This window comes from Petaurus breviceps, unplaced genomic scaffold, assembly GCF_028583685.1.
Source record: "Petaurus breviceps papuanus isolate PSGF00001 unplaced genomic scaffold, PetGlider_PUasm1.0 90881, whole genome shotgun sequence".
Lineage (NCBI taxonomy): Eukaryota > Metazoa > Chordata > Mammalia > Diprotodontia > Petauridae > Petaurus > Petaurus breviceps.
The window spans coordinates 1,362,120-1,383,105 of record NW_027187369.1 but is presented as its reverse complement, the minus strand read 5'-3'; the positions used below and the strand labels follow the sequence as shown (position 1 = coordinate 1,383,105).

The following is a 20,986-nucleotide window of genomic DNA, read 5'->3' as shown; positions in this document are numbered from 1 at the left end:
TCGTCTGTAAAATGAGCAGGTTGGAGTAGATGGTCTCTGAGGTCCCTTGCAGCTAGGAACACAACTTGTTGGCACCCACTTTGCTGACAGGTGCTAAGTGAGGGAAGAGTGAGGAATCATACTGTCTTCCAACAGCTGGGAAGTGAATGTAACTGGTTGTCAGCTGCTCATTGTGATATTGCCAAGAATGGTGAAGCACACAGGCTGTCCGTCACTCAGGAAGTCTATGTAAGAGAGTCAGACCAGGCAGTCAGGCTAAAGACAAGAAGACATTATTGCAGGTATATTTAAAACATACACAAGGGAGGGCTAAGGCCTAACTTGAGATTGCCAGAGTAGACATACCAGGGTGGCAGGGCAGTGGAGGAAAGAGGAGTTCCATGCAAAGGATCCACTTGGATTCACTGTGTGATGACCTTCAGGTAATGGCAAGGGGGACAAGAGAATCAATGACCACAAGACTGCTGAGGTTTTTGTGGTCCCTCCTTATATCTCCTGATTTAGGAGAGGAACACTTGGATCTAATATCATTTAGGACACCTTAGCACAGAGCTGTGGGTAAGAATGAGGTGCAACTCAGTCATTTCTGGTTGGATTTCCACCTCTGATGTCCCAGTTAGGAGGCTCCCCAAATGACTGGCAAGGCCTGCCTCCCATAGTGCATAGAAGTTTCTAGAAAGAGTGAGGTCTGAAAAAACAAAGGGTGGTGGCTCCAGGAAAGAGAAGAGCGTACATGTAGAGTGAAGGTAGCACTGTCACAAGGAAAACTATCTAAAAACTCAAGAGTTTTCCAGACTACCACTGGATGCAATTGTCAAGAGTAGAGCACTTATTGAAACAGATATTTTATCATATCTGCTGCTTTTTCCATTTTATTTTTCATTAGATTTGAGGGGTGTGTTAATGAAGGAAATAACTCAGTCCATGTTTATTTGGAACAATAGCTTGAGGTGGCACTGTGGGAAAAGTGTGGTGGATTTAGAGTTAGAGAACCTGGTCCCAATCCTGGCTTTCCCACTAATTAGCTGTAGGACCATGTGCAAGTCCCTTCCTCTCTTTCCTCAGCTCCTCATCAGCAAAATGAGGAGGTTGCATTAGATGACCTCAAAGGTTCTTTTACTCTAGAAAATTGAAGTTTGTTGATGGAAGGAACTATTTCACTTTTGTCTTTATATCTCTAATGCTGAGCACTGTACCTGACGTACTAGATACTTTCTTGTTGCTTTCTTGATTGGTTTCAGCTCTAGTTATATGATTCTGTGATATGACAACAAGAACTAAGGCTGACCTTGTGTATAGATGAACCAAGTGACCATCCAAACATGTGGAGCTATGGTAAGAGTTCCAGATTGGCCAACTAGCCCCAAATCTCTTTTTCTTCATAACTGGGAGGGTCTTTGATATTCTCTTAATAGGGATCAAAGTCTTTCTTTACTTTTTTAATGAAAAACCTTAAAAGCCTGCCCCTACCCCAACTCACAGTGGCAAGTTGGGTCCTTAGAGGGGCATTTTTTCTCTCCAGTACTAGGGGTAAACATGTGGGTGACTGAGTGTAACACTATATATCATGAACCCCCATTAGTGTACTTCCCCTTATCAATCAGCCAGCAGATCCAATTAGCTTTTGGAAAAGAAATTTACTCAAATGTCACAGCATGAACAGTAATTACAAATAATTCCTTGCAAAAAAGCAGTGTTATACTTTCCCACAAATTCACACGGAGTGTATGGGTAGTAGAGTGATCACAAACTTATAATAAAATGGTAGTGTTGTAAGGAACATATGTAGCAAAGGTAACTTGCACCTCTGCTATAGCAGGACCTTGATGTCCTTTCTTTCTCAGGAGGGTCTTCATGAAGTGAGTTGCAGAATTTGGCATTAATGATGGGTGACTAACTTGAATGCAGTGTGGATTGGGTCCTCACAGGACAGAGTATCTTCACTGACTGTTGAATTCTTCACAGGACTCAGTGCTTTTCCTGGACTCTCCCTTCAATCCAGCCCCTCAATCATCTGGGTGTTACTGAAGTTTTTTCAACTAGAGTGTTAGAATGTTCTTTCAATAAGAGCACTGACCCTTAGCCTGGGATGGAGAAAAGCAGGGTTGTGGTAGAGCTGGCTTGAACCACCTCACAAGAGCTTATTATTAAAATTTCAGGGTGAGGATTTATACCTCAGAAATCAGCACACTCTTGATATCAGTGGATCCGTGGACAGAAGCCTCTCCTCTTTGACACTATTTGTGACTTCTAGGTAGGGGGTAGTAATTCTAACCTCTCCTGTTCAACGATTCTCTCTGGTTTAGAGTATGGTTCTATATCTGCGAGGGACATCTTTATTTATGGTGACCAGTCAGGTACGTTTCCCAGATTTATGCAGTGGAATTATGTGGATGAGCAAATGGGGACAAAGTATTGGAGTCAGTCTTTGTCCTGGGACAAATCATTGCTGTCCTTTTTATATGTAGTTGAACTACTCAAGTATCAACTCCTTCCAAGGTTTGTAATGTTTCTTTCACATATGAAAGGGTTTCTCCTTTTCATATCTATGTCTCTCTTAGACCTTAAGCTTTGCTGTAGTCCAAATGGATATCCCCTTACACTTATATTAAGCCTTTACTTGTTCCTTTGCAATTGATACCAATTGCTCCTATTTCTGCCTTTAGGGTCAAGCGAAGTTTAATCCCCCTTCTCCATAACATGTTTGCAAATACTTGAAGACAGCTCTCTTGTCTTGAAGACAGCTTTTAACTTTTTACCACATCTGAAGAATTATATATTCAATAAATCCCCCCATTTATTTTAATTTAATTCCTCTCCCACATTTACTTTAATAATTAGGATTTCATTTTTTTATACAGAAGGAAATATCCTCAGTGGATAGTGGATTGTAGAGGATAGAACCCTATTCTCGGGAGCAGGAAGATGTGGGTTGAAGTCTCATTTCAAACTTATACTGGCTATATGACCCTAGCCAAAATCACTTAACTACTCAATCGTCTAGGCCAGTGATGTCAGACTCAGGCAGAAACTGATTCCTGTGTGACATATTGACTTAGAAAGCCACAAGCTAACAATGTATATGTTGTGTTGTATTTTTATTTTTTTTTGGGTTAAACATTTCCCAATTTCATTTTAATCTGGTTCAGACCACACTTGGGAGCTCTGTGGACCACCTGATGGCCTGTGGGCTATTAATTTAACACCTCTGCTCTAGGCAGCTCTCTAAGACTATAAATTATAGAAGAGCTTACAGGGGCAGTTTCCCATGTATCAATGAAATGACAGAACTCATCCTTAGCCCTACATATAGAAGATTGAAGCAAACAGATGTTCATTTCAAAATTATGTCCGTTTCCTAGGACAACAGCAGGGCCTGGACCCAAGCACATTTCCATGGGCAAAGCAATCTTGTATCTTGCTGTGGTAGGACACTCTGCAAATTTGCTGAGCTGGAGTGATGCCTTTCAGTACTGAATGCAATTGAATTCTGTTGAATGGAAAGCAGATGGACCACATTACCAACAGGGGCAGGTGCCAGCCAGTTAGTCAGCTCACACCAACCTCAGTTGCTGTTGGAAGAGGTGGTCATATTTCCTTAAAGGTCTCAGCAAAACTATACAGCTTTTATGCTGCCTCTTAAAAGTCCAGTCTCTCCTCTGTGACTCAGCTTTCCTTTCCGTAAAAATGAATGGGTTAGATGGGATAGTTGCTCAATTCTCTTCCTCTTTTAAATGTTTCTATTTCACAGTGAGGGCATGTAAATACTTGAGGGAAAGGCTAGAAACACTACAGGAGACTAGACTTTTTGATTCTCGTCTAGCTCTGATTTGGAGAGCATGGTGTAAGGACTATTTATTGTTGGAGAGTGAAGCAAAAGAGCTTAGTGACCCACTCCCCCAACCTCCCCCACATGTACACTCAGTAACCTTATAGAGTGGGGCATGAGACTGTAACTTCAGTGTTTTATGGGAAGGATTTTTTTATTATGTCAATCACTCATAATTGAAAACATCAGCCCTACCAATTCATTACTTGGAGGATGCTGTTGAATCTTCATTACCAAGGAGAGTCTAGTTCTTGCTCCTAGTCATACACCACATCTATAACCATGACCCACCATATTGCACTTATCATCCCTTGGTCAACAGCACTGAGTGAGACCATATAGATGGACCAAGATAAGCTGATTACCACCGCTTTAATGTCTGTTCAACTCATTTGGCATTTGTTTTTCTTTTTTGCTTTTTGGAAGGGGGAGGGCAGGGCAATTGGGGTTAAGTGACTTGCCTAAGGTCACATGGCTTGTTTTTGTGTTAAGTGTCTGAGGCTGGATTTGAACTCAGGTCCTCCTGACTCCAGGCTCTATTCACTGTGCCACCTAGCTGCCCCGCATTTGGTATTTCTTGAGTGGTATCTCTGGTGGCCAATCAATCAACATTTGTTAAGTTCCTACACTGTGCTAGATACTGGGCATACCATGACAAAAATCAAATAGTCCCTGACCTCAAGGAACTCGTATTGTCACATCATTACAGACAAGTGAATATATATATATATATATATATATATATATATATATATAATACAAGATAAGTTTAAAAAAATCCAACTCACCCTTCCTCCTCCTCCTTCAGTGTCCCATCTTTTCTCACAAAAGCTAGTACTAAAATCAGGAGCCTGGAGAATGTTGTTGTTTACATTTGGCTCAGATTCTCCCAAATTTCTTCTCCCAAAAGTCAATCTCTGGTCCTCTTCACAACCAAACAATTTATATAATTTCCTTCAATTGGCAGCCAGAAACTTCTGGCCACTTGCAGCTCCATCAGAAGACAATTAGAGATATACATTTTCAGTTAGAATTAAAACGTTGAAAAGCCACAAATTTTCTTGATTTCCACATATCTTCTGTTCCTTTCCTTGCCACTTGACTCTTTGAGTCTATCCCTCTAATCAGGTCCCTTCCTACCTAAAAATATGAGGCAACTCAGGCGGTCTTTTAAAGTGAGTCCTGTCTACCTATCTCATGACTTCTATGACTTTGGAGAGTTTTTTCATCTATAAAATGAGGAGTTTGGACGAGATAATCTCAAATATTCCATCCAGCTCTAATGCTTATGGTCTTATCAACTCCATAAAGGCAAGAACTGGGTCTTATTCATCTTGCATTCCCAGCCCACAGAAGAAACTTGAGTTTCCCAGCTTCTCTGTTTTCCTGAACATGTCAGACCCACATTCCAGTGATCCAAGGACCCTCCATTATCTCAATGTCAATGCTGCCCCCCACAATGCAGATGGCATCTTTTTTATGCCTTAGTACATGATTATCTTCTCCACACTTCCTGGGCCTGGTTATCTTTACTGCTGTACCTTTAGGGCTTTCGGGCCCTTCCACTTGCCCTACTTCTGAGTTCTGTTATGTGTTCTTTCCCAATTAGAGGGTGAGTTACCTGAGAGCACTGACTGTGTCACTTTTTGTATTTTTACCCCAGGTACTCAGCACAGTCCATGGCATGCAAGTGCTTAATAAATACTTTGTTATTCATCCATCCATCCATCCATCCATCCATCCATCCATCCATCCATCCATCCATCTCTTCATTCAGTTTTCATTCATTTATTAACACTTAGCTCAGTTGGGCCTTGGGTGATATATATATATATATATATATATATATATATATATATATATATAATATGTTATACTTGTCATATATGTATAAATATGTGTGTGTATAAACAGAATCTCAACCCATACTTCAATATGCTTTCATTAATACGCTCCTCCCAGAGCAAATTATAACACATCCATACTTTCTTACCATATGCGATTCATGTCCGTGCCTTTCCATCAATCCTCCATTGACCATCTTCCTAAAGTGCTTTCTCTGGGACCTTTAATATACTATGGATACCATTGCAGCCCTTAGGCTGTCTATTATCTCTTGATCTTTCTAGGTAACTAACCCACTCTTTTTCTGGACACATGTAGACTCATAGAGCAAGAACTGGAAAGGTTCTCAGAGGCTATCAAGTTGTACTGTAATATAATGCCATGGAAAGGCAACTTCCCAAGGTTCCGAATACCAGCATAGGTGCTCTCCATTTTATTCAGTGACAAACCAGGAACAGAGAAGATCAAAACATGACATCATTCAAAATACAGCATTTACTAAGTGTGATTAAATAATCTCCAAGGACTACCCCACCCCAGGACCTTCCAATCATTCAATCAATTACAAAGTCCCTGTTCTAAATACTTCTCCACCCCTAGGCTGTACCTTCATTTAGTCCACCACAAAGCCCCTCTTCTCAAATGGAGATTAGTTTCCAAACATAAGTAAAGTACCTTCATTTGTCAATCACAGAGCACAAAAAGGTCAAAAGTTCCCCACCCCTGGATCACAATTGAATCTACCCCAGAGTTACATCAAGTCCAAGCACAGCACTTAATACCCAAATGGAGGTCTTTTCTTCATCTAGACAGGAGGCAAGTTCTCAGCAATCTTAATTCCTGGGGAGACAAGGCTTAGCAAGACCACAAGATAAATTGCCAGTCCCTTCATTAATTCATCCTCTGTCTGTAGAACAGTCCTAGAACCCCTGAAAACATTGGCAAAACCCTCTCCCAGGATTTCTGTAAACATACAACAAGAAAATCCTTCTTCAGGGCTTCTGAACAAACAGAAAGGTTCCCAGACCCCTGCAACAACAGCACTGTCCTTCACCAGTGGACAGTATTCACTCTCTGTCTGCAGGACAGTCTCAGGGCTTCTTAACCAAAAGCCAGGTTCCAGGACTTCTTCAACAACAGGACTGTCTTTCACCAGTGGACAAATCTGGCAAAACAACATCAAAACAGACAGACAAAGTACCAGCAAAACAGCCATGTCTCCTCAGTCCTTGGCAGCTCAGAGGGCAGGTCTCAGAAGTCCAGTGCAATTCAAAGTGGCCCTCAGCAATCCTTCTCAGTCTTTCTCCAGGAGGTGCTGCTTACAAAAAAAAGTTCTTCTGCCTCTCTCTTGTCTCTCCAAATCTAGGTCACCAGCTCCTCCCAGTTCCTATCTCTCTTTTCAAGTCAACAAGTCCATCCCACAGGTGGGATTAAGGAGCTCTGGGTTTTAACACAATCAATTTGAAAAACTAAGCCAATACAGGGGAATCTTTAAATGCCATTACTATCACACAAGTCTAACCCCCCTCCCATTTTACAGAGGAAGAAACTGAGTCCTAGGGAGGGGAGATGCATAGTAGCTAAGATCTAGAGCTTGAGAGGACCCTAGTGGCCATTGTCTAACACTCATTTTGCAGAGGAGGAAACTGAGGCCCAGAGAAGTTCAGTAACTCAACCAAGGTCATACAAATAGCAAGCATCAGAAGCAGGATTTTCTCCTAGGTCTTAGTGCCCTTTCCACTGTACCATATTGCGCTGTATATTTGATTACACGCATGTATATATACACATGTGGGTGCATATATACATATATACACATGTACACAAGCATATACATGTGTGTGTATATATTGGGATTGTTTTCATATCCATTCGTTGGAAACTCAAGCATTCTTAAAAAAATACTAGCTATACAGGAAAGTGTAATGGGTATCTCCTTAGGCCTTAAATGTGTCAGTATTCCTCCTTGCTTTTCTCTTTTGAAAGGATTGCATTTAGGACTTCAAATTGCAGCAGAAAGATCTACAAACCCTTAATTATTTCCCAGGCTTTTTCTTTTGTTACTTGCAGTGATATCCACATGGCCCAGTTCCTTGGGAGGGATTGGTATCGTTTGTTATAGGAGAACTAGGAACTAGACCTTTGGGGGTCCAGACTGATGGCCTTGGCTGTCTGTGTTTTGTAGTTTGACATGCTTGCCTTTCCCTTCCCCCACCACAAGGAAATTCCCACCTGGGCTCCTGTTCTGTCTGCTTGTGTTGGGTATCTTCATCTCCTTCTGGAGGGCATCTGTACCACTTTGATCTGTAAGCCTGGAGGGGCTGAGTCCCTCACCCTGATTTCCTAGGCTGGGTTTTTTAAAAATCATTGTTCCCAGCCTTTCTAGTCTTTGGAGGCCAATTCCTAGGTGTTACCTCCCCTAAAATGGTCTGATTTATAGAAGCCTAAGAAGGGAGGAAATTAAAGCTTAATTAAAAAAAGAATCTCAAATGATATGGGGGAATTTGCATTTTCCAATGATTTCCAGGACAATTCAAGGATTTCAGTTTACTCTGATGTTTCAAACAATCCAAGCCCACATCAGGCAGGTGAAGGTTCAGAGTATTCAAAATTAAGTCATAGGCTTTGCCAGAATTGTGAAGGATAGGGTGGCCAAAGGGCTGTCTCCAAGCTGGCAAAGGAAACCAGAGCCCAGACCCTCCCCAAGAAGCTTTTTGTTTTGACCCGGATACTCAGGGATCCATGAGGAATCTGTATTTGGCTCAGGAGATTGACTCACTTCTCCTTGGCCTATATGGTCTGCTTCATGTTCTTTGACCAACTCATATTTTTCTTGGAGGCTTTTGATACAGGAGTGTTTTGACTTTGTTGTCTTCTTCTGGTTCCATGTTTTGATCCTCTTTGCTCCCCCCCCAAGTGATTCTATAGTTTGATTATGCTTCCCAAATTTCTGGGGTTTTGTACAGTTGTTAGAGCTTTTTCTAGACACCTGCCTCAGAACTGTGCCATGAGGTCAGCACTCCTCACCCCAGAACCACCACCCAAGACTGGGACTGAGATCCAAGCAGGGCAAAGCAAGAGAATCCTGCCTCAGTGCCAGCAGAGAGATTTCTGCAACTGCCCTCTCATTGGCCACTTGGTCCCCCCATGGTTTGTGGGCCTGCAGCTCAGGAGGCAGCCACCATGGACTGCTGCCTCCACTGCCCCAGGGGCTGAGGACTGACCCATGCTATTCTCTCACCCACTTCCAACAGAGTTCCCACACTGACATTTTACTTTTTTTGGCACTTATGGGTTGAGAAGTCTGGAAACCACCACAGCTGTCAATAAATGGATCCCTTGCAGTCTGCGACTGCATGGCCCACATGGGACTGTGTTCTGTCCCCAGGCCTGTGCAATAGACCCTTCCTGTCGGCCAGCCAGGCTGTCCTCAGCTGGAGACTTATTTCATTCTGTCATTTTGTGAGTTCTGTAGCTCTAAAATTTGTTCAGAATAATTTTTTACAGGTATTTGAGGTAATTGGGGACAAGCTCAAGTAAGCTCCTGCTTGGAGTAACATCCTCCTTCCCCTCTTCACATTCTTTGAATCAAAAAGATTCAGCCCTAGAGCTAACTATGTGCCAACCACATCCTGAAACTAGGAAGCTAGAACAGGAGTCAGGAGACCTGAGTTCCAATTTTCTGCCACCAGCTCACTGGGTGACACTGATCAGTCATTTCCCTTTTTTAGGTTTCAGTTTCTTCTTCTGTAACATGGGGATAACAGCTCACATTTCTATAACCTTTTAAGGGCTTTATTACCCTCTTTTAATCATCTGGGGGAGAGATAGTGATTATCTCCATTTTACAGATGAGGAAACTGAGCCTCAGTAAGGTTCTGGGATTTGTTATTGACATAACATCTAGTGTCATAGGTGTGATTTAAATCCAGTTTCCCCTTTCTCTCTCAGATGAGGTGATGATGGCAGTATTTTGTAAATGTTGACATAATCAATGCAATGGATTGTCATGAACCAGATTTGGAATGCCCTGGATTGCCCGTATTCACTTAGATGGATTCCTGGGATGCTTTTCTCTCTCACACTTCCTTCAAGGCCTAGGTTGAGATTTGCCTCTTCCTTGAACCAATGGCCCTATCTCTCATGGCCCTTTCTTTAGGTGGATATGGGCTCATCCACTCACCCCATGCCATTGACCATCTATCCTGATGCTTCTCCCCTCTCTTGACCTAAAATAGCCCCCACTGTACCAGATTTCCAGAGACTCATTTTTGGTGCTACTTTCTTGGTTTAATCCATCTTGCTTGGTGAACCAGTGACCTCACCTGGGCCAGTATACCTAACCAATCCCAGACCATGCTTCACATCCCATCTAGACGTCCCTTCTATCCCAGGCATCTCATCATTTGCCCTGATGCCAAACGTGTTGGATGTTGTCCTTCGTTCTTGAAGGGGACCAAAATGACATCACTATTCTAGAGTGAAGTTTCAGTGTGTCCGACTATGGCTGATCAGATCAGTATGAGTTTAGGATGCTCTACCACAGGTCGGGCACAAATAGTCTGTGTGAACATTTGAGGTGGGTCCTCTAAATTTGCACATACCATGTTTCCTTTGAATGGCTTCAATTCTGCTTTGCTCATAGAGCACAGCACCTTCTCCCATAGCAATCCCTGTCAACACCTTAACAGTCTGAGAAAGTTTCCCGGACCACCTAGAGGTAAAGTCACTTGCCCAGGAATACCAATTCCACATGCATCAGAGCCAGGATTTGAATCTGAAGGGCTATGAACTTCCAGAACATATTTTTCTTCCTGGTCCTCCCTAATGCTAGTGCTTTCCCTCTGAGATTACGTCCAGTTTCTCTTGTATCTATCATATTTGTATGGAGTTGTTTGTATATTCCCTCTCCCATTAATTAGATTGTGAGTTTCTTGAGGGCAGAGACTGTTTTGACTCTTCTCTATGCCTCCGGATCTAAGCACAGTTCTAGGCATATAGTAGACCTCTAATAATTGCTTTTTCCATTCTTTAACTAATTCATTCATTCATTTATTGAATATTTATTGAAGGGTTGGGGATTTCTGTTTCATTGTTTCTTGTCTTATTTTTCCAGTAAGCTTGTCTACTCCTTAAATCCTATAGTGCTAAGTACAGAAAACCACAGCTGACCAAAACCCCTAGGTAATTTTTATTAGTAGTATATATTCAACCTTGAGGAGGGAAAGGCAAAGATTGAAGAAACAAGTTGCTATCAAGTACCTAGTTAAAAAGGTAACTTTCAAGGCATGATCTGGCCTCTATCCACATTCTGCTCATTTTCCTTCACCTCAGCCATCTCCACCCTCAGATTAAGGCAGGGATCACTGATAGTCAGAATGATGACCCCAAGGCCCCAGAGCACCCTCAGTTGGCAAAGATTCAGGCATGGTCACTAGACTTGGCTTACTGAGGAGGGAAGGTGGTAGGCATTTTGTAAGGATGGATCATAAGAATGGACTCATCAGTGACCTTTGAATCATGTCCCTGTCAACTCACATTGACTAGTAGTGAGATGAGCATATGGGGATAGGGCTTCAGACTGGGACTGGGGAATCGAACCAAGCTAGGTATGACCCAGTTGGTGATTAAACCCATGAACTCATTGGTCTTTCTGTCTTAACCAGCTGGTCCAAGGAGCCAGATCACTTCTAAAGCCTCCAATCAAGATGTGAGTACTTGATGCAGACATGGGTCTGTGTTCTATAAGTTGAAAGTGAATCTGTGATCGTGCACATTGATAGGCAGACTCTCTTCTGTCATATCACACCTAATGCTGTTCATTGTTGCCATGAAAACCTGATTTATAGGGACAGTTAGTTCCATGGGAGCAATGTTTATGTACATATGGGAAGCAAGAACATGCTACTCAAGGGGGTTAATCCATCAGTCATTAGACAAGCAGTTGACAAGGCACTGTGCTCAGCAGTGAGGCTGCAAAACCCCCAAAGAAACAATCCCTGTCATCAAGAAAGTCATAGTCTATCAAAGGAGACAGAAGTTTATTAGAAAAGCTACAGAAGAAATCCAAGGACATTTCAGTGTGGGAGGGAGGCATTGGCAGCTGACAGGATCACACAGGCAGGGGAGCTTAGAATGAGCCTCAAAGGAAGTGAGGGGTTCTAGGGGCGAGAGGTGAGGAGGGAAGGTATTCTAGAAACCAGGGTCAACCTGTGAAAAAGCACAGAGATGGGAGATGGGGAATGGCAAGAAGACTACCGTACTTGAGCTGAGCAGGACATGAAGAAGAGTGGTAGGTCATTGACCTGGAGGCCATATCATGAAGGGTTTTCTGTGACAAACAGGGGAAGAAGGGAAAGAAGGAAGAAAAGAACAAAGGAAAGAAGGAAGAAAGGAAGGGAAAAGAATTCTGTGCTAAGTGCTTTACACATGTTATTTCATTTGCTCCTCACAACAACTCTGTGAGGTAGGTGCTGTTATTATACCCATTTTATAGCTGAGGAAGTTGAGGAGTTTTTATTCGGTCCTAGAGAGAATAAGAAGTCACTGGAGCTTGTTGAGCAGTAAAATGAAATGGTCAGAGCTGCACTTTGGGAATATCTCTTTGGAAGCTAGGTAGAGATTGGATTAGGGAAAAGAAAGACTTGAGGCAGAGAAATTACTATTGAGGCAATTAGGTTACTATTGCACCAGTCTAGGTGGTACCTACTTCAGATGCTTGTCAGCAACCCATCCAGATTGTGTCTCAGGCTATGGGCCTAATAACATTGCTGTAGGAGGTTCTTGGCACTATACAAGGCTTGATCATCATGTATTGATGATGTTATTGCCAGAAACCATTAAACGGGGGAACGTTGTTCTGGGTTCACCTATATAGTGTCTTGAGTAAGTAATGCTTTTGTCCAGTGCCATCAAAATCAATTCTGGGCCTCAAAAATACTTGTTTTGTCTTTGATGCAAAAGACTAGGGTCAGGCAAGGTCTACTTGGGTGCTATATATTTCTGTCTGATTTTTATTCAAGAGAAGAGACAAGGGCAATTTTTTTTTCATAAATTATAGAATTGCTAAACTAGAAGTACCTTTAAAATGTAGGGCACAATATTAAAGCAAGAAAGAGAGTACAGGAAAGAAAATGTTGGAGCTGGGAGGTACTTTGGAATTGAGACTGTCAGATCTTGGTGGTTCCCTAAAGAACAGAAGAAACATGTTCTTCCTAGATAGGAACCTATTTCAATAGTCTAGACAAAAGGTGATGAGGGTCCCACACTGGCTATGTGAGTAGAGAAATGGACAAATTTGAGATGTAGAGATAAAATCAACAGATTTTGGTGATTAAATATAAGAGGTGAATGGGGAGGAGGAAGAGTTCAGGGTGATGCCAAAGCTGCCAGTTTGGATGACTAGAAGTATCGAGGTGCCCACAACATACATGGGGAGATATGGAGGAGAAGGAGGTTTAGGAGGAAGATAAAGAGTTCTGATTTAGACATATTGAGTATGAGATGTCTGTGGAATATTCAGATGGAGATGTACAACAGGCAGTTGTTGGTATGGGACTGGAGCTAAGGAGGAAGGTGAGGATTATATAGGTAGACCTGAGAAGTATCTGTAATGATCATCTGCAAATGATAATTTGAATTCATGAGATGGAGATTATGGAGAGAGTATAGAGAGAGGAGAGAAGAAGGCCAAGGGCACAGAGTTGTACCCACAACCATGGGTGTGACTAGTATGATAATTCAATGAAGAAAATCGAGGAGAACCAGGAGAAGGCAGGGTCACAAAAAAAAAAAAACCAAAGGAGAATGTCAAGGAAGGAGGATAGGCAGTCAAATACTACAAAAAAGGTTTAGCAAGATGAGGACTGAGAAAAGGCTATTGAATTGGACAGTTAAGACATTGTTTATAACCTTGGAGAAAGAAGTTTTAGATGAGGTAAGAAGTCTCCCTACAAGTGGTGAAGCGTGTGACACAATAGGGGTAAGAAATGGTGATGGCCTTTTCTAGGAGTGAGGTTTCACTGTTGTACTTTCTTTCTCTACCCCAAGTAGAATGTAAACTCCTTGAGGGCAAGGGTAAGTCTCCATATCGTCTTTGTATCTCCGAAGTTCCTTGCATACGTATATAGGAATAGGAACTATACCTGCGATTTCATTGCACAGAGAATCCCCAGATGAGTAAACTCCCCTTACAGATGCAGGTCTGTATCATCTCTGTATCTTAGCATTTGAGAGAGCTTCTAAGGCACTGGGAGATTAGGTGACCTGCTTAGTGTCAGACGGTCAGAAGCCAGAGTTTTCTGACTCTTGAGACTGGTTCTTTACCTTACCTTTTATACCCTGCTGCCTAAGCCTTATACACAGAGAGTGCTAAATAAATGCCCGTTGAATTGAATTGGAGAAATACAGGGCGATAGCTTGAGAGTATAGCAGGTTGAGAAAAGATTTTTTAAGGATGAGGCACAGAAAAATGGGTATGTTTGTAAACATGAGGGAAAAGAGCTAGTAGACAGGGTCAAATTGAGAATGAGAAAAGAATGAGAATGTTTGAAGGGGCAATCGCTGGTAGGAGATAGGGAATGAGATCAAGTACATAAGTAGAGAGGTTGTCCTTGGAGAAGCAAGGAGAAAAGTTATTTCTGTAACAGAGACTGGAACTGAGGAAGAGGGAGGGAGTGTGCTATTGAGGGAGTTGGAGGTATGGAACAAGGAAGGAGGGAGAGCCATGGTGTAAATGACATTTTCTTGGTAAAGGTAGGAGTCCGTATCCTTTGTTGGGATGAATAGAATATGAGGGTGGCACAGGAGACTTGAGGAATTTTGAAAAAAAAAGCCTGTGTGTGTGTGTTTGTTGGGGGGGGGAGCATTGACTTGCTTTTGAGAGTGAATTATAGAATAAAAGGATTTCTATGTAGCAGTGGGCAGATAGGTGACTCTGCAGTAGACAGACAACTGGACTTCGAGTCAGGAAGACTCATCTTCCTGAGTTCAAATCTGGCCTCAGATACTTACTAGCTGTGTGACCCTGGGCAAGTCACTTTACCCTGTTTGCCTCAGTTTCTTCATATGAAAAATGAACTGGAAAAGGAAATGGCAAAGCACTCCAGTATCTTTGCCAAGAAAACACCCCCCAAGGGATCACAAACAGTTGGACATGACTGAAAAGCAAATGAACAACAACTGTGGGGGCCCAATTGAGATTAGATTATGTTCATCTGTAAAACACTGATTTGAATGTTTTATAACTTCTTTCAATGGTGTTTGGAAGAGAAGCATAATGGATGGGGGGAGGTAACCATGGTTGAGATTAGGGAAGGCATAAGCAGTAATAAGACAATGGGCCAAGGGATTTGACAGCAATGGACAGTGTGTTATGGAAACAAAACTCACTCTTTCCAATTTAGATTACAAATGAGTAATGGGTTTTATCTTGTTCCATAGTTACAAGTCAAGGCCGGGAGAAGCATCATCTTCTCCAACCCTGCAAAATATTTTGGGAAGGACAAGGAGGACATAAATTGTCCAGGTGTTTGAAGGTCATTATAAAAAATTATGAATCTAAACTAACCTGGGTCCTTGACCTGATAACACCAGAAAAGCAACAATAACAAAAACAATAGCTATATGGCCTTGTGTTTATCCACCATTCTCTCTTTGACCAGTTTTTTCCCCTTATAGAAGACAGCCAAAAATACTCTCCAGAGAAAGAGCACTGGAATGAGCATAGGAAGTCTGGGTTCAAGTTTCAGTTCTCTTATGTACTGTCTTTGTGTGAATTCAACTCTAGACTTAGTTTCCTTATCCATAAAATAGACCCAATAATTTGTATTCTGACTGTCTCAAAGGGCTATTGTAAGATTCAAAGGAGATGATGTTTGGAAAATGCTTGGTATAGTATAGTTAGGTGGCTATTCAAATCCAGCTTCAGAGGTAAGTGACCTTGGGTAAGTCACTTAACATCTATAAGATTCACTTTCCGCATCTGTAAAATGGGGACCATAGGAGCACCTACCTCTCAGGGTTGTTGTAAGGATCACATGAGATAATATTTGTAAATCACTCAATGTGGTGCCTGGCATATAGTTAATATTTAATAAATGCGTGTTTCCTTCTTAATGTGGAGTCTTAACTTGTTCTTTTAAAAATATATTTTTGATCATTGTATTTCAATTTAATTGGTTTCTTTTGCATTTTATTTTATGCATTTAAAAATATGATTCTGAGAGGGGGTCCATAGGCCTCACCAGACACTGCCCAAAGGGTTCAGATTTAAAAAGATATTTCAGAAGGCACAGGACTTAGAGTTAGGAAGACCTGGGTTTAAATCTCACCTTAGGGTGGGGAGCCTGTGACCCCGAGGCTGCATGTGGTCTTCTAGGTCCTTGGGTGTAGCCTTTTGACTGAGTCCAAGTTTTACAGAACAAATCCTTTTATTAAGACAATTTGTTCTGTAAAGTTTGGCTTCGGAGGGCCACACTTGAGGACCTAGAGGGTCACATGTAGCCTTGAGGCTGTAGATTCCCCAAGCCTGCAGGTACTTGGAAGCTGTGTTGACTCTATGACCTTTCTCAGGCCATTTAATATCTTTGCGCCTGAGTTTCTTCATCTCTTAAAGGAGACTCTGTGATGCTTACATTCTCCGCTCTAAGCCTATGATCCATCATAGTTACAAACAATAACACCTATTCCTATTGCCATAACTTCATAGGTTATCATGAGTTGTAAATGAACCAGGGGGCGCTATGAACTTCCTGAACATTTTCATCTTTATATTCATCATGGTTTCATTTTCTTCCAGGTACTGTTTTTTTAAAGGCACTTATAAGTATCTTTGTTTTTATTTTTACTTTTCAAGAACAAATGACATTGCAAAATATCTTTAGACAGATATCAGGCAGTAATAATAAAACATCTCTGAAATCCCAGGACAATAGACCTTCCTTGGCAGGCTTATCTGCACAGTGCCAAGGAAAGTGTAAGGTACACTAAGGCCTGTGGGTAATGCAGAGAGCTCTCACTGTCCAGGGGATCTACTCATTGGGAGAAAGACTTTGTTTCCCACCTCTCCCCTTCATTTTTCTTTTATTTATATATTTTAAGATTACTTTAATTTTTTTTAGTCCCAAATTCTTTTCCTCTCTCCTTCCCCTCACTCACTCATTAAGAAGGCAAGCAATATATCAATTATACATATTAAATCATATAAAATATATTATCATATAAAATCATATAAATATATTAGCCATGATATAAAATACAGGAAACAAAGAAGGTGAAAAAGTATGCCTCAATATGCACTCAGAATTCATCAGTTCTTTCTTTAGAGGTAGATAGCATTTTTCATCATGAATCTTTTGTAATTGTCTTGGATCATTGTATTGATCAGGGTGTAGCTATTGCTGTTTCTCTGTACAGTGTTCTGGTTTTGCTCATTTCACATTGCATCAGTTCCAATAAGTCTTCACACAATTTTCTGAAACCATCCTGCTTTTCATTTCTTTTTGCACAATAATATTCCATAACAATCATATACTATTACTTATTCAGTCATTCCCCAATTGATGGACATCTCTTCCATTTCAACACAAAAAAGCTACTATAAATATTTTTATACATATAAATCTTTTCCCTTTTTAAAAAAAATCTCTTTGGCATATAGATCTAATAGTGGTATTTCTGGGTCACAGCGTATGCACAGTTTTTTAGCCCTTTGTGCAATTGTTCTCCAGAATGGTTGGAACAATTCAGAGCTCTACCAACAGTACATTAGCATGGCTGTTTTCAACATCCTCTTTAGCATTTATCCTTTTCCTTTGCTCTCATGTTAACCAATCTGATAGTTGTAACTCAGAGTTGTTTTAATTTGCATTTTTTCTTATCAATAAGGATTTAAGCATTTTTTCATGTGACTATTTATAGCTTTTATATCTTCTTTTGAAACTGCCTATTAATGTTTTGAACACTTTTTTCAGTTGGGGAATGACTCTTATTTTTATAAATTTGACTGAGTTCCTTATGTATTTGAGAATTGAGGCCTTTATCAGAGAAACTCATTGTAAAATATTCAGCCCCATCCCAGTTTCCTGCTTTCCTTTTAATTATGGCTGCATTGATTTTATTTGTGCAAACCCTTTTAATTTCATATAATTAAAATTATCCATTTCATATTTTGCAATGCTCTCTATCTCTCTTTTGGTCATAAATTCTTCCCTTATCTATGATCTGACAGACAAAATTTTCCATGCTACCCTAATTTGCTTATGACATCACCCTTTATGTCAAAATCATGTTCCCATTTTGACATCTTGCTATACAGTGTGAGAAGTTGGTCTATACCTAGTTTCTGGCCAAGTGCTCTCCAGTTTTCTGAGCGATTTCTGTCAAATAAGTTCTTGCTCCAAAAGCTTGGATATTTGGGTTTCTCAAACACTAGATTACTGTGTTCATATACTATTGCCTATTATGTACCTGATCTATTCCTCTGATCTACCATTCTTTTTATTAACCAGTGCCAGATTATTTTGATGATTATTGCTTTGTAATATAGTTTGAAATCTGATTGAGGCCACCTTTTCACATTTGTTTTCCATTGATTCCCTTAAATTCTTGACCTTTTGTTCTTCCAGATGAATTTTGTTATTTTTTTCTAGCTCTATAAAATAATTCTTTGATAGATTGGTGTGGTACTGAAAAAGTAATTTAGGTAGAATTGTTGTTTTTATTATAATGGCTCTATTTACCCATGAACAGTGAATATTTTTCCAATTGTTTATTTCTGTTTTTGTATGAAAAGTTTTTTTTAATGTATTTATATGGCCCCTGGGTTTGTCTTGGCAGATAGACTACCAAGCATTTAGTAATTTCTGCAGTTATTTTAAATGGTATTTCTCTATCTCTTCCTGCTGGTTTTTGTTGGTAATATATAGAAATGCTGATGATTTATGTGGGTTCATTTTAAATCCTTCAACTTTACTAAAGTTGTTCATTGTCTCAATTACTGTTTTAGTTGATTCTCTAGGGTTCTCTAAGTATACTATCATATAATATGCAAAGAGTGATGGTTTTGTTTCCTCAGTGCTTATTTTCATTCCTTCAATTTATTTTTCTTTTACTTATTGCAATAGCTAGCATTTCTAATATTATATTGAATAATAGTAGTGATAATGGACATCTTTGCTTCACCTCTGATCTTATTTGGAAGGGTTCTAGCTTATCCCCATTACAGATAATAGCTTAGATACTACTCCTTTTAAAGAAGGCTCCATTTATTCCTTTTCTTTGTAGTGTTTTTTTCCATAGGAGTGGGTATTATTTTTAGCAAAAGCTTTTTCTGCATGTATTGAGTTAATCATATGGTTTTCCTTGTTGTATGGTTAGTGATGCTGATAGTTTTCCTAATACTGAACAAGCCCTGCATTCCTGGCATAAATCCCATCTGGTAATTGTATATGATCTTTGTGATGTATTGCTGTCATATTCTTGCTAGTGTTTTATTTAAAATTTTTGCATCAACATTCATTAGGGAAATGGGTTTTTTCTGTTTTTGATCTTGAATTAGGTATAAAACCATATTTGTATCATAAAAGGACTTTTATAGGACTCCACCTATTTTTTCAAATAGGTTATATACTATTAGGATTAATTGTTCCTTAAATGCTTCATAAAATTCAGCTGTAAATCCATCTGATCCCAGAACTTTTTCTTAGGGAATTCACTGATGTCTTGTTCAATTACTCTTTCTAAGATGGGGTTATTTAAGTATTCTATTTATTCTTCTGTTAATCTGGACAATTTGAATTTTTTGTAAATATTCATTAATTTCACTTAGATTGTTGGTTTTACTGGCACATAATTGGGCAAATTGGACAAATAACTCCTAATAATTACTTTGCTTTCATTTACCATTTTAATTTTTGATGCTGGTAATTTAGTTTTCTTCTTTAAAAAATCAAATTAACCAATGACTCATTTATTTCATTATTTCCCCTCTCCCAGACCAGATCCTAGTTTTATTTATCAATTCAGTAGTTTTCTTACTTTCAATTTTATTAATGTCTCCTTTGATTTTCAGGATTTCTATTTTGGTGTTTAACTGGAAATTTAAATTGTGTTCTTTTTCTAGTTTTTTTTTTTAGTTGTATGCCTAATTCATTGATTTGTTCTTTCTCTCTTTTACTGATGTAAGAGTTTAGAGATGGAAAACTCCTAAGTACTACTTTGGCTGCATCCCACAAATTTTGGTACGTTGTCCCATTTTTATCATTCTCTTTAATGAAATTTTTGATTATTTATATGATTTGTTCTTTGACCCTATCATTCTTTAGGATTAGGTTATTTTGTTTCCAATTAATTTTTAATCCATACTTCCATTTTTCTTTGTGGAATATAATTTTTATTGCATTGTGATCTGAAAAAGGGTGCTTTTAATATTCATGTTTTTCTGCATTTGTCTGTGAAGTCCTAATATATGGTCAGTTTTGTGAACATAGCTTGAATAGCTGAGAAAAAGGTATATTCCTTTCTCTTCCATTTCAGTTTTCTCCTGAGGTCTATCACATTGTATCAGCAAGCACCCCAGCATCCCCAGGGTGTCTGCCAACACAGGTTCTTAGATCTGCTTTGTTAAAGGAAAGCAACTCAAAATGGGTTAACAAGCTTACTTTAGTCAGTCAAATATGTATCGTTTACCTAGTTCAGGGGAAAAAGGTCAGCACCCCGAACTTCAGAGTATACAGACAGAATTATGAAGACAGAGAAACAGATCAAGTAGACAGATTTCCAAACTGTCCAACCATTACATCCATACCAAATCAACATCTGGGTTTTTCAAAACCGGGGAGCTCTCAACAGCAGCTTCCCAGAGTCTCATCTGATCAAATCACAGCACACTTCTCAAAGTGAGCCCCAAAGCAAAGCCTCACATCAGGGATTATATAGCCTTCCCCTGGCTCAGAGAATGTAACAATCTTCTGGACCCACTGGCCAATCAAAAAGTATCTACTGAAAAACAAGCCTCCCACCCCAGGTTCCAGGTGCACTTTAGCCTAGGGGCAGGGAAGATCTTAAAAATTTATATTCCCATTACACACATCTAACTTTTCTAACCTATTGTTCATCTCCTAAACTTCTTTCTTATTTATTTTGTAGTTAGGTTTATCTAACTCTGACAGGGGAAAGTTGAGGTCCCCCACTAGTATTGTTTTAGTGTCTATTTCATGCTATACCTCATTCAACTTTCCCTTTAAGAATTGCATGCTCTGCCATTTGTGTGTGTGTGTGTGTGTGTGTGTGTGTGTGTGTGTGTGTGTGTGT

At 39.9% G+C, this 20,986-nt stretch overlaps 1 long non-coding RNA gene across 2 annotated transcripts in view; it reads left to right on the top strand.

Moving 5' to 3' along the window:
• LOC138150590 (uncharacterized) overlaps nt 1-20,986 on the top strand; it is a 465,078-nt gene that overhangs the window by 91,250 nt on the left and 352,842 nt on the right. For both annotated transcript variants that reach the window (XR_011165590.1, XR_011165589.1), the window contains one exon: nt 19,860-19,914. This is a non-coding gene — a long non-coding RNA (uncharacterized lncRNA). The remainder of the gene's footprint in view (nt 1-19,859; nt 19,915-20,986) is intronic.